Below are 11,676 nucleotides of genomic sequence, written 5' to 3' on the forward strand. Positions count from 1 at the left end.
ACATAAAGCTCATTTGGTAAGTGTGTGGCTTATTTTTATTGAAGTAAAATATTTGATACCTCAGCCCAAACTCCGAATATTAAAAAAACAGTTGCAAAAAAAGGCAAAAGGTCGAGTTGAGTCCAAAAGCGCTATTTTCGAGGAATGGCACAAGATAACCCATGACTATAGTGCTCAAAAACTGATCACTTTTATGAGAAGCAGACTACGAGGATGCTTGGGGTATTCATACAAAATACTTATTCAAATTTGATTTTTTTAAAACATAAATTTAGGGCTATATAAACTAAATCATATGTACTATATATAAGAGTCTATTTTTGTATTCAACCATAGAGGATGTCCTAAAGAAAATTATAAAAAAAGGCATCGAAATGTTGAAAATGGGCCACTATTTTTTAAAACGCATGTTAAGAGATATTTCAGTGAGTAAAAAAGGAAAACGTTTGAAATCAATACTTGGATTGACTTTCGATGCTCCTATAAGTCTGACGCGAAGTCTTGTCTAACGTGGTATGGATTCACCAGTTTTAAAATTTTTAAGGCGGAGTTAGTTTAAAGTAATAAATAAATATTGAAAATTTAATTGAAATGGGCTAGCCTCTATAAGCCAGTATATCTTTTAAATTACTTTCATTGAAAGAAAAAAATATAAATAACAGAATATTGAATATTTTTTTTTTCAGTTATCATTTCCTTGACAGCGGCATCTAATTTCAATGAATTTTTATGGATGGGAATTCTGTCTCATTTCCTGGGAAACACTTGTACTTTCTGTTGTCCTTATTTCGTGCCTTAAATAACCCTAAACGAATGCAATTTTTTGCATCTTCAAAAAACTTGCAAGGAAATTTTCGTCATTTAAATCAAGCTTACGTCACAAAAAGTCACGAATATGCCCCAATCCTATTTAGGGAATCGATAGAGAGTGTAACGGTATTTCATTTTTCCATAGTCAGAAGAAGCAGGAAGCGCGAGGGAGCAAAGTTTTTATCCACCAAAAGTGTCAAAGTCGGTATTTTTTAAATTTATTTATTTTTGTTTGTTTATGATTTGCACTGATTTTTTTCTGGTTGTCTACTAAGTACCATACTTTCATATGAGCTAACAACAAAAACAATACAAATAAATGTTATAAGGAACGAAGTATAATAAGTTATTCTTCTTCTTCTTCTTAATTGGCGCGATAACCGCTTACGCGATTTTGGCCGAGATTAACAAAGCGCGCCAGTCGTTTCTTTCTCGTGCTAACGGGCGCCAGTTGGACACACCAAGTGAAGCCAAGTCCTTATCCACCTGATCTTTCCAACGCAGAGGAGTCCTTCCTCTTCCGCTGCTACCACCAGCTGGTACCGCATCGAATACTTTCAAAGCCGTAGCGTTTGCATTCATTCGGACGACATGACCCAGCCAACGAAGCCGCTGGATCTTTATTCGCTGCGCTATGTCTATGTCGCCGTAAAGCTCATACAGCTCATCGTTCCATCGCCTGCGATATTCGCCGTTGCCAACGTACAAAGGTTCAAAAATCTTACGCAGAATCTTTCTCTCGAACACTCCAAGCGTCGCTTCATCGGATGTTGTCATCGTCCAAGCTTCTGCGCCATACGTTAGGACGGGCATGATGAGAGTCTTGTAGAGTGTTAGTTTTGTTTACTGCTCAGTCGCCTACTTAGTCCAAAGTAGCACTTGTTGGCAAGAGAGATTCTGCGTTGGATTTCAAGGCTGACATTGTTATCGGTGTTAATGCTGGTTTCGAAATAAACGAAGTCTTTTACAACCTCGAAATTATAGCGGTCTACAGTGACGTGGGTGCCGATACGCGAGTGCGCCGACTGTTTGTTTGAAGACAGGAGATACTTCGGTTTGTCCTCGTTCACCACCAAACCCATTCGCTTTGCCTCTTTATCCAGTTTGGAGAAGGCAGAACTAACAGCGCGGTTGTTAAGGCCGATGATATCAATATCATCGGCATTCGCCAACAATTGTACGCTCTTATAAAATATTGTGCCTGAGGGATTAAGTTCTGCGGCTCGTACGATGCTCTCCAACATCAGGTTAAAGAAGTCACACGACAGCGAGTCACCCTGTCTGAAACCTCGTTTGGTATCAAACGGCTCGGAGAGGTCCTTCCCAATTCTGACGGCGCTTCTGGTGTTGAGCAACGTCATCTTACATAGCCGTATTAGTTTTGCGGGGATACCAAATTCAGACATAGCGGCATACAGGTAACTCCTTTCCGTACTGTCGAATGCAGCTTTGAAGTCGACGAAAAGATGGTGTGTGTCGATTCTCCTTTCATGGGTCTTTTCCAAGATTTGGCGTATTGTGAATATTTGGTCGATGGTAGACTTTCCAGGTCTGAAGCCACACTGATAAGGTCAAATCAGTTGGTTGACGGTGGGCTTCAGCCTTTCACACAATACGCTCGCTAGAACCTTATAGGCGATATGTAGAAGACTAATCCCGCGGTAATTGGCACAAATTGCAGGATCGCTCTTCTTATGGATTGGGCAGAGCACACTTAAATTCCAATCGGTAGGCATGCTTTCATCCGACCATATTTTGCATAGGAGCTGATGCATGCACCTTACCAGCTCCTCGCCGCCATGTTTGAATAGCTCAGCCGGGAGTCCGTCGGCGCCCGCGGCTTTGTTGTTCTTTAGCCGTGATATTGCTATTCTCACCTCGTCATGGTCGGGTAACGGAACGATAATTCCGTCGTCAGCGATTGGGGTATCGGGATCTTCACATTCTCTATGACATGCGCAGCTGTCACTGTTTAACAGGTTCGAGAAGTGTTCCCTCCATAATTTAAGATTGCTCTGTACGTCAGTCACCAGATCGCCGTCTTTGTTCTTACAGGAAAACGCCCCGGTCTTAAAACCTTCTGTAAGCCGCCGAACTTTCTGGTAGAATTTTCGGGCGTTGTTCCTATTGGCCAGCATCTCAAGCTCCTCGCACTCACGTATTTCGGCCTCTCGCTTCTTCTGTCGTATAATACGTTTCTTTTCCTTTTTCAGCTCTCTGTAGCGATCCCACATGGCTCACGTTGCGCCTGATCGCAGCGTAGCTCTATAGGCGGCATCTTTTCTTTCGGCTGCAGCATGACATTCCTCGTCGTACCAATTGTTTTTTCGAGCTCGCCGGAAACCGATTTCTTCTTCGGCGGCGGTACGTAGGGAACGAGAAATGTTGCTCCAATGCTCGCGCATGCCGGTGTGTTGGGCAGTGCTCTCCAAGAGCAGGAGTGAGAGTCGAGTGGCGAATCTTCTGACTGTCTGTTGTGATTGCAGCTTTTCGATGTCGAACATTCTTTGCGTAGGTAGGTGTACGTTTTTTGCTGCACAGAGGCGTGTCCGCAGTTTGGCTGCAACAAGATAATGATTCGAGTCGATGTTGGGTCCTCGGATCGTACGTACATCTAATACACTAGAAGCGTGTCTTCCATCTATCACAACATGATCGATCTGGTTTCGCGGTTTTCGATCAGGAGACATCCAGGTAGCTTGGTGTATCTTTTTATGCAGGAATCTGGTGCTGTAGACTACCATGTTACGGGCCCCGGCGAAGTCGATCAGGCTCTGTCCGTTACCGGATGTTTCGTTGTGTAGGCTGAATTTTCCGACTGTGGAACCAAAAATTCCCTCCTTGCCCACCCTGGAGTTGAAGTCGCCAAGCACGATTTTTATGTCGTGGTGGGGGCAGCGCTCATAGGAACGTTCCAAGCGCTCATAGAAAGAATCCTTGGTCGCATCGCCCTACTCTTCCGTTGGGGCGTGGGCGCAAATTAGCGAGATGTTAAAAAATCGCGCTTTGATGCGGATTATTGCGAGACGCTCGTCCACCGGAGTGAACGACAGTACTTGGCGACGAAGTCTCTCTCCCACAACAAATCCGACACCGAATTTGCGCTCCTTTACATGGCAGCTGTAGTAGACGTCACAAGGTCCTATGTTTTTCTTACCTTTCCCCGTCCATCGCATCTCTTGGATGGCAGTGATGTCAGCCTTTACTCTCACGAGGACATCAACCAGCCGGGCAGAGGCACCTTCCCCATTAAGGGACCGGACATTCCAGGGCTTTTTAAGTGGCGGGTCCCAAACCCAGCGCACAACCAGCTATGCTGGGATGCTTCGCCTTCTCACGTTAGCTCACTCCCGAATAATAATAATACGTTATTATATATTATTATTTATTAGTGTCAAATATTAGATTGTCAAATAGACAAAAATCTCTATCAGTTTTAGTTGAATAAAATCCTTCTGACTTTGGTTTATTTCATTTTGTATAAAATTGTCAATTACTAACGAAATTATAATATTGGGTAGTCGAGAAAGTCTTTTCGTATTTCTAATCAAACTTCAACTCATTTTTTTTATATGTATAATGAACTTTATTAAACCAAATATGTACCATTTTGGTCGACCACCTTTTGCCATTTTTCTTCTAGGGACATTATTCCATCAGTGTAAAACTTTTGTGGTTTCTCGGCGAAAAACTACGACAAGTAATTTTCACAGGCTTCTCTTGAAGCCAACTTTACTTCATTAAGGGAGTTCTGCATTGACCGAAACAAATGGTAGTCCGATGGTACAAGGTCAGGGCTATATGGTGGATGCATCAAAATTTCCCAGCCAAGCTCTCCCAGTTTTGGCCGAGTCATCAAAGATGTGTGTGGCCTAGCGTTGTCCTGATGGAAGACGACGCCCTTTCTGCTGATCAGTTCTGGCCGTTTTTTCGATTGCTTGCTTCAATCTCATCAGTTGTTGACAGTAAAGGGTAGAATCAATCGTTCGAGCAGGCTGGAGCAGCTCATAGTGGATGATTCCTTTCCAATCCCACCAAACACTCAGCATAACCTTTCGAGGCGTCAATCCTGGCTTTGCGACCATTTGTTGAGCTTCACCACCCTTGCACCATGATTTTTTCGCATATTATTGTCGTATTTGAACCAATTTTCGTCTCCTGTTACCATTCGCTTAAGAAATGGTTCGATTTAATTTCGTTTCAGCAAAGAATCGTAGATGTTAATTCGGTCCATTAAATTTTTCACAGACAATTCATGTGGTACCTAAACATCGAGCTTCTTTTTGTAACCAGCCTTTTTTAAATGGTTCAAAACCATTTGATGATGAATGTTTAGTGCCTTGGCGATGTCATGGCAGCTTATGTGACGGTCCTGGTCAATTTTTTCCATAATTTCATCGACTTTTTCAACGATAGGTCGACCGGAGCGAGGTGCATCTTTCACATCGAAATTTCCAGAACGGAAGCGAGGGAACCATTGTTGGGCTACACGAACTGATACAGCATCGTCTCCGTAAACTTTACAAATTTCATTGGAGGCTTGCGTGGCATTCTTCCCTTTTCTATACAAAAATTTCAAAATATAGCGAATTTCTTCATTATTTTCACTCATTTTTGAACAGCCATAACTTTTTTTCAACTTCTTTGAATTTAATTTTTTTTGGTTAAATGAAGCTTAAAATGTCACCTTTCTAACACCATATGATATGACACAATGTGATTGATAGCACTGGAGATAGATGACTCCAACGACATCTATTGACAAAATACGAAAAGACTTTTTCGACTACCCAATAAATTGTGCGTATTCAAATATTAGGTTAGTCATTCAAATATAAAAATTAGATATTAAAAAAATGTATTTTTTCCGCCAAAATCGCACTGTAGCGCGTGATCGCGACGTAGGTTGTCTTTCTTGGGTTAATGACCCTCGGGATCCACAAATGGAATAACCTCCAATGACACTCGGAAGTTTGCCAATGTGTGCCGAAGGGCAACCGCTATTAAAAAAGACTTTGTCTATCTGTTGGTATTTCAAGTACGGAGTTTCGAGCATGTGCACTTTCGAATGGTACTCAAGCACCAACCCACTGGCTATGGCGCCCGAATAGCTTATATCTTGTACTATATGTACATATATGTTATTAATCTTATTTGAGGTTATCGCTCGTATAAATAAATGGACGGATGGAAATCAAAACCATTTTTTTTTATTTTTAATTATGGAGGATTTACAGAATATCTATAACAAAAATTTTAAATTATTATATTTCTAAATGAGGCATATCTCTTTAGAATATTAACACACCCATTTTCAAAAGTTTTAAAGTATACATATATATAGATATTTTTATATCTTCAATACCATCGTTCGTATCAATCAGAATAATTATTCTTCACCAGCTACAGAAACATCACTCTTTTGTCTTTTTGTAAATTCACTGCTATATACCACCCATTTTAAACAATCATCTACTAGGCGAAGTGCAGTTCATGTAAGTAGTTTCATTAAGATAGATATCTCATGAAGATATCTAAATTGGCTCAACTTCCTTGTTGAAAATTATCTAAATTTTCATTGTGCTTACAAATTTCGTTTATATATACTGTATGTATGAAGTTTAAATGAAGTTATCGTATAACGGATAAAAATACAAATAGACAGGGTAAATGGGTAAATAAATTCCTCCTGTTCTGAATCTAACTTCCTACTGTGACAAACAACATTTATGGGAACAATGTAATAATGCCTTAGGGTGTTTTTTATAGAAAGCTGAATGAATTATTGGAAAATGTTCTGTAACGAGGATAGGCGGACGTTAAGAAGTTTAAATCCAGAATCAGAATGAGCTGCAGTGCAAGTCTGCCTACTTTCGAAATTCTTTTAACAGCTATATTTGAAAATCATACCTCTTTTCTGCTTAATTCAGGCGCAATGTGAAACAAACAAAGATATTAACCAGTTGAATTGGGAATACTAATAAAAAAATTGCATTGAAAGAATTGCCTAAAACCAATAAATCCAAGAAATTTTGATTGCTTTTGTGAACGTTGCATTTGTAAGTGAAATACAAGCTGAAACAGTCAAAAGCTTTTGAATGCAGCTATTTTGATGTTTTGGGGGGAAAAATGTGGGGATTAAAAATTCCGAACCGTTTACAGTCAAGAATCGTATACACCTGCTCAATCATTCAAACAGCCTACTTAAGCAAATGTGAATGTGCAGAGCTGCCCACAAGGAAATTTTACATATAACGTCTGCCCAAAATTGACTGTTATGCCAGACAGAATAGATGCTATGCGTACTGTGCGAATTGATAACACAAGATCGTCATGTCACATATCGCGAGATAGAAAAATCGTTGGGCGTTAGTGGCAACAGCATACAGTCAATATTGCATGGACATTTGATCGTCAAGAATATTTGTTCTCTATAGATACCGCATAATTTGAACATTTGCCCAAAAGGGACTCAAGTGGGTTGGTGTAAATAAACTCAGCCGTGGTGAATTAAAGCACCAACAAAAGTTGTTCGCAGAAGAAGCACCTCAAAGAAAATGGTCACCTGTTTTTTCGGAAAATCCGGCAATATAGCAACTAAAGGGTGTTTTTTTAGAGGTTAGGTTTTCAAGTTGGCACTACTTTTTTCGTAGATGATCTTTTTGACAGCTATCACTTGATTTATGCTCAGTTTGGTTTGCCATTTCATAATGAATAGACTTACACCTGAACAACGTTTGCAAATCGTGCAAATTTATTACGAAAATAATGGTTCGGTTCACGCGGCGCATCACAAGAAAATTTTGTTCAGCGATGAAGCTCCCTTTTGGTTGAATGAGTATGTCAATAAGCAAAATTGTCGCATTTGGAGTGAACATAATCCACAAGCCATTGCTGAGACGCCGTTACATCCTCAAAAAGTCACTGTTTGGTGTGCTCTATGGGCAGAGGGAATCATTGGTCCATATTTCTTTAAAAATGAAGCCGGCCATAATGTTACAGTCACTGGAGAGCGCTATAGAGCCATGATTAATGACTTTTTCGTGCCTGAATTGGACGATGTTGATGTGGACGACCTTTGGTTCCAACAAGACGGCGCTACATGCCATACAGTCAACGCAATAATCGATTTATTGAAGGAAACTTTTGGTGAGCGCATTATCTCGCGCCGTGGACCTGTGGCGTGGCCTCCAAGATCGTGCGATATAACACCGCTGGACTATTTCTTGTGGGGCTATGTGAAGTCGCCTGTCTACGCAAATAAGCCCGAGACGATTGACGTCTTGGAAGAGAATATTCGGCGCGTTATTGCTGACATACGGCCCCAATTGCTGCAAAAAGTGGTCCAAAATTGGGCCTCTCGGCTGGAATTTATTCGAGCCAGCCGCGGCGGCCACTTGCCCGAAATCATTTTTAAAACATAATGGCAAACCCTTATCTTTATAAAAAAGCTAAATTCTTGGCCATAACATTAAATTATATACGTTTTACTTCATCTTGAAAACCTAACCTCTAAAAAAACACCCTTTATAAGGTGGGCCATGCAAAATTTGCTTTTTGAATCGGCTATAAAAAAAATTAATCAATATTTTTTCAAACTTTTTTTTTTTTATTTTGAAGATTGAAAATTGTCATTTATGAGTGAAAAATAATATAGTTCAAATGACTGCCACGACTGGCTTTACAGTAGGCCATTCCATCAATCCAATTTTTAAGCACATTTTCGATTGTTTGGGCTCGAATTTCATGAATGGCATCTTCGATTTCGTGTTTTAAAGCATCAATCGTCCCCGGATGGTTCGCATGGCATTTGTCCTTAACGGCTCCCCACAAAAAATAGTCCAACGGGCTTAAATCACAGCTCCGAGGTAGCCAAAAGTTCGAGCGTAACTTTGGCAGTGTGACAAATTGCACCGTCCTGTTGAAACCAAATGTCGTCCATGTCATCCTCTTCAATTTTTGGAAACAACTCGTTGAGCATGTCACGGTAACGCTCGCCATTTACTGTAACCGCAGCTCCTCGCTCATTTTCGAAAAAAATGGCCCGATGATGCCGCCGGACCAAAAGCCCAACCAAACAGTGTCTCGTTGTGGATGCATTCGCTTCTCTACAGTAACGTGTAGATTTTCTGAGCCCCAGATCCGACAAATTTGCTTATTGATGTAGCCACCGATGTGAAAATCAGAAAAGAAGAAGAAGACTCACCACTTTGGAAATAGGTTTTCAATATTTCCCAATTTTATTCAAGCGTATAGCGTCCCATTTCGTAAATGTCAAACCTTTAAGTAAATTATGAACACATTTGACATGTCATTTGTGTAACCATTCTCAAAAAAATAGGTGGTTCAAAAAGCAAACGCTATATGGCCCACCCTGTATGTATGAAATTTTAAGCCGGCTTGAGGCTTAGGAGTTCCGTTTAGAGCGTCTAGTTTGTAAACAAAATTTCATGGAAAAAAAACTTTATTTTCATTTTTGAAAAGTTTTAGAATTTTTTATTTATATTTGCTTTTAATAACAACTGAGACTATTGTCAGTAATGACTGAAGATAAATGAGTAGCATTGGTGACCACTGCTATATAAATATACTAACTTATAGTTAACCAAAGTAAATATTTGCCATTTTTTATAGTAACTCGGAAGTGCATGCGTTTGAAATCTGGGATACGGAGCACAAAATAAGGGAAACATTTTTTCTAAAGCGGTGGCCTTTCGGCGACACAGTAGGACATAAAATGAAGGCATTTTTATTAGAGTTTAAGTGTATTTCATTTATCTAAGTATTTTTATTACAGTTAGAAATGAAAATTGTTGTTTTCGAAATATAAATATACTGACAAACAATACACAAACAAAAATCCAGTTGCTAGGCAACCAAAACTAAAATAAATATGCAAACGTTCAGTCAGGTTTCAGTACAGTTCAAAATATTTTTTTTTTTTTTTCAAAGTGAGAATGTGTAAGAGAATTCCAATTAACTTTTTTACTTCATAAATAAGAGTGAATTACACAAAATGCATTCCAATGCCATGGCTCAACTTGTACAGGGTGGGCCATATAGCGTTTGCTTTTTGAACCACCTATATTTTTGAGAATGGTAACACAAATGACATGTCAAATGTGTTCATAATTTACTTAAAGGTTTGGCATTTACGAAATGGGACAAATGCTATGCGAACCATCTAGAGACGATTGATGCTTTAACCGTAGATCAGCCCTACAAAAAACTTCACAATTCTATACCGTGTATCTTTTTTAATACATACTGAATTATTATTAAAAATGAAACAAACCAATGTGTTTTTAACTAGATTTTGAGATAGTTATAAAATTAAGCTTTATTGACGCATTTTGTACAAATATTTTCCATATGTTTGTCTTTACAATAAGGTTTTTTGCATTTGCTGCAATATAAAGAGGTCCATTTGTTTTTATTTTCTCCAAAACTATAACACATCCAACATCTTGCCAGCTTCGTTCTCGTCTATACTATTGACGACGCTAGTAAAGAAAATCGACGAAAGCATGTCATTTTGAGTACGTTGGGATTGTTTTTCAACATAAGGTTTAGCTTATGAAATAGCAAGTTCATGAAGAAAACACTTGCGTTTTGTGTGCTTCCTTGTAGACTTCCAGTTTGGATCTATTTCATTGTATACAATATATGAGTTTAATGCTGAGATGTCAATCATATTGGAAAAAACTGCCATAGTCCAACGATTGTTTTTTCGCTTGCAAGTGTAACAGGTTAACATTTTGTCCACCGTATCAACTCCTCCTTTCGTCGAGTTATAAAAGGAAATTAATTCTGGCAATTTTTTTGAGTTACCTAGAACATTCCCGTCGTGGTGCATTGTGCTCATAACAATTGTGCATTTGTTTTTATGGCTCATATACGAAACAAGAGTAGTGTCCGGAGTAAATGCAAAAGTTGAATTCAATCTAAGAATGTTTTTGCACTGAAGTAACTTTGGAGGAATGGATCTCTTATTTTTGCACATTGTTCCACCAATTGTTAGATTTCGTTTTAAAAGTTTTTGACCCAAAGTATGCGACGAGAAAAAGTTTTCCATGGTAACGTTGTGACCTTTCAATCCTTCCACTAAATCAAGTACGACCCGCTCGCCTTGGTTGCGCTCTGGAACTCCAGTAATTCCTTTTCCCAAATAAGGCTGTATTTTCCAAACATAACTTGTTTCGGAATCAACGGCCAACCAAAACTTTATACCGTACTTCTCGGGTTTCGACGGAATGTACTGGCGAAACTTACAGCGGTCGTGAAAACCCAATAATTGTTCGTCTACTGTGATACAATCATGAGGATTATAGAACGTAGGGCGCGAATTGGAGCACATTTATCTTCACTTCTTCTCTCTCGTCGACTAAGTACGTCATCAAAGCGTATAACTTTCAATACATATAAAAATGTTTTTACGGTCATAATTGTGCGAAATATAGGTCGCCCATATGTAGTATCGAATAAATCATGCAAAGTTTCATTTTTAGATCTATATATATTAAGTATTCTAAAAAAACAATTTTTTATTTATGATATTTTAGTTTTTGAATATATGTATTAACGTACTTATATACACCAGCCAATATCAAAACAGCCAGAAAAGCCAGAAGTAGATCTTCATCAATTTCTAAATGTTTATCTCCATGCAATTCTTTCCCATACTTATTCGAATTTTCAATTATTATTTTCGTAATCGATGTAGGGAAAAATAATAGCATGGAATCTCGGATGTTTCTAACTCGGCTAGATGCGTTTTTTGTTACTCCTAAAAGAAGTAAGTCAGTATGTAAATTGAAAAATCGTAATATAAAAAAGCACAGTTAGTAATCTGGTCTCAAACTAATG

This window comes from Anastrepha obliqua, chromosome 2, assembly GCF_027943255.1.
Source record: "Anastrepha obliqua isolate idAnaObli1 chromosome 2, idAnaObli1_1.0, whole genome shotgun sequence".
NCBI classification, from domain to species: domain Eukaryota; kingdom Metazoa; phylum Arthropoda; class Insecta; order Diptera; family Tephritidae; genus Anastrepha; species Anastrepha obliqua.